This window comes from Wasmannia auropunctata, unplaced genomic scaffold (assembly GCF_000956235.1).
Source record: "Wasmannia auropunctata unplaced genomic scaffold, wasmannia.A_1.0 LD336035.1, whole genome shotgun sequence".
In the NCBI taxonomy this organism is placed as follows: Eukaryota; Metazoa; Arthropoda; class Insecta; order Hymenoptera; family Formicidae; genus Wasmannia; species Wasmannia auropunctata.
The window spans coordinates 47435-51121 of record NW_012026855.1 but is presented as its reverse complement, the minus strand read 5'-3'; the positions used below and the strand labels follow the sequence as shown (position 1 = coordinate 51121).

The 3687-nt window shown below is 25.2% G+C and overlaps 1 protein-coding gene across 1 annotated transcript in view; it reads right to left on the bottom strand.

Moving 5' to 3' along the window:
- The window catches only part of LOC105452275 (photoreceptor-specific nuclear receptor-like), a 40396-nt gene that overhangs the window by 10255 nt on the left and 26454 nt on the right, over positions 1 to 3687 (bottom strand). The window lies entirely within an intron of this gene.

Sequence of the window (3687 nt, the reverse complement as noted above, 5' to 3'; positions counted from 1 at the left end):
AACCTCAACATGGCGACCAATGCTATCAATTTACCAAAACGTTTACTTCGTGAAAAAGTTAGGCAGGTTATATGCTCGAAATGAAGGCAGAGCCAGATGTACAATAAAGAAATGAATATAGGTGAGTCGTTAAAATTAAGTATAGAAGCCTAAATAAAGATATATTAGTAACCGACAAATTTGTGTATATTTATGCGTGAGATATATTGATGTGGTAATAAACATGACACAGCACTACATACTACTACATCAATATCGCACGCATACATACTCATAAATTGTCGGTAAAACAGCGGATTTTTGGAGTTTGATCTAGGGTTTAGGATCCTCTTAACAGCTAGTATAATATGTTTTTTTCTAATTACTTTGCATATAAAAGTATTAAAACAAAATTATAAAAAATCAATAATTTACGAGATATTTTATATTTTATTCTGGCACATTTTTACATAAAATATGATATATTTTGCAAACTTTTCATTTTTTGATAACTGTACCTTAATACTTTTATATGCAGAATAATTTATAAGTACAATATTAATACGATATTAATATTTATACGATATTAATTGATGTAAAAAAAAATATAATAATTGCTTTACAAAAAAGATATGTAATTGCATGTTGCAAAATTATATAATTTTTGTATATATGTATTTGCAAAACTGAAAATATATACATATATAGACAAAACGGACTCTATATGTATAACTATATAATGTTTCCGAACAACATCAATCACATTGTATGTAAGAATTAATGGAGGCTGATAAATTAGACGGTTTTTAAGTAAAAAAATGTCATATACAAAAAAAGTTTCTTTGCTATATTACTATAAAATTTATTAGAATTATCATATGCACTTTCAAATTAGATATATTTCAGATATGCAGTAAATTATAAGTGCTATTTAATTTTATATAAAAAAGGGATAAGAAAAATGAAAGGTATCGTACATTTGTAAAATGTATTATCTGAATTACAAATATTGCATGATATTATTGTTTTTAACAATTTTCTGAATTTCTTGTAAATGCTGTTTTCTTTTTTATACAGTTCATAGTTTCAAGGAATTGTAGAATTGATTTTTTAGATGTCGATTCGGAATTAATTTTGGAGTTCTACTTTTGATGCATTTTGTCGAAAAGCAAAATTTCAAGTATTGTAATATAATATTGCAAAAGTGCTCTTAAAATTTAAGAGCACTTTTAAAAACCTTTTAAAAACACTTTTAATACAACTTCATTACTATGTATTGGAAAAATGTGATATACGAGTATATTTCATATGATGGTTTACTGCATGAAAAGTATTTGATTTATTACATTCTATTAATCCTTAAATTCGTGTTATCAATGTTGCAGTTTTAAAACATTCTGAGTATAGAAATTTGTAAGAGTGTTGATAGAGATGTGCCAAAATAAATGTTACAGCTGTGCCTGTGTGTTTCTTAATTTTTTTAAGAGAAAACTTGTTTCCTTGAAAATTATTTAAAATTTTTTGAATATTATTTTAAAATTGTTACAAAAAATACTGTAATAATCAAAATAATGTTTACAATATAAGGCATGTCATAGCAAAATGTTAAAATTATGCATTTTGTTATATGAATATGATTGTGTTCTCTTACGTAGGGCAAGGACACTAAATATGGATCGTGAGCATTTGTTCTGATCCATAATTTATATATTTAAATAATTTGTCAATAATTTATTATATTTAAATAATTATTGTATTTTTTATTGTATGCTGCATATCATGAAATTTTTAAATATGAATTTATGTTAGTTTTATTAATCGTCAATTATTTCTTGTTTAGAATTATTATTGTTATTTAGAATTATTGTTTAGAATATATACTAGCAATCAACTGCACATTTTATTAATATCTTTAAGTAATAAAACGTGAAATGTCAATTTTTAGATGTATGTTTAAAAATGCAAAGTTTAATAGATTAGTTTTTACAAGAATTAGTAAATAGTACAAAATTAAAATTAAATGTACTTCGCGGATAATCTGATCCACAAATAGATGCAGAGGTCTAATTGTGCATCATTTTCATTATTTCCATTAATTAAACTTAAAAAATATATAATGATACTAAAATTATCTTATATAATTATATTATCTATAAAATATTCTTTAAGATTAATTATAATTATTAAACATGTTATTAATTATTTGATATCATACTAAATGAAAATATAAATTTCTATTCTTAGGATGATTCGAAACTAATATCTTTATCCTACTAATTAATAAATCGTACAAATATATCTTACTATATATTTACACTTTTATTTTAACTTACAATGTTTTAAAATTTTAACCACTTTAACAATTCTTTTATTAGAACACGGAGAAAATTTTATAGCAAAAATTACTATAATACGGTAGGAACTGCGGACCATCAGGAAATTATAAGTTTATATGCTATAGCCATTTTTTTAAAAACAATAGTGCAATGTAATTTTTATATTTTCTCATAGTAAAAATTTTTATATTACAAAGGTAAAACTTATTGGATAAAAGTTAATATCATAAAGATAAGTAAAAAATATTTCCTGAGTAAATTTTTACTGCATACCATAGTAAAAATTAACTCTTTTTACTGTGGAATGTGGCTTGAGCGCCGGTTTTACAAAAATTACTGTATTTATGTGACAAAAATTAGTGTTGACATAGTAAAAGTTATGTCAAAACATTTGAAATTCAATAACTCTCGTTGTTAAGAACTTATGGGGAAGGAAAATAGACTCATAGGAAGTAGGATAAGTATTCGTTCCTTGTAAGAACCGGCAGAAGCAATCAAACGCTGCAGCCGAAGTCACACTGCTCAACGAAAGAGAGAAAAGCTTGGCTGTAATCGATATTAATATTATGTTTAGTTAGTGCTGTGTCATTTAAAAAAGCGAAAGAATACGTAACCCAGACAACATATGGTCCAAAATTGGAACATAAGATGTGTTAAAGACGTCGACATCTTAAAAACATCTTTGCAAGAAACGTCTGAAAGATGTCTATAAAAGATGTCTTAGAGACGTCTTGTGTTCCGATTATTTTTATGAATCTTGGAATTCTTTCAATCTAACCAATAGATTCCAATAGACCAATAGATACATAACCTATCATACGTTCAATAAAGATTATAGCTTTACAATAAAAATTATAACTTTGACTTACGAATTTTTACTATGTCAAATATTAAAAAATTGTTAAGGTGAAGTTAGTTTTAAATTTTACTATGTTGTATTGTAATTTAATCTATAAAGTCATGATAGTCTACCGACAATACAAAAAATAGTAAAATATGATTCAAAATTGTATTAAAATTTAATATAAAATTTTCTCCGTATATACAGTCACCAAACTAATTGACCGGACACTGCGTTAATATATCGATAATTTCTAAAAATTCAAGATAGAGCAACTTTGTCAAAAATTATCATAACATAACGATCGAAAAAGCATTTCGCAGCTTAAAGTCTCTACTTTTGAAATCCATAATTCATTAAATGACTTACTGATTCTTTACAAAGCTGCACGGATGCAAATGGAGATGCATCAAATCTAAAAATTTTTTTACCAAGTTTGCGAAGTTCCAAAAAAGTAAAATAAAAATCGCGCGCAAATGAAGTTGACATCGTTCGAAAGCGTGAATCTTTAGCTTTAATTTGAGTACTCGA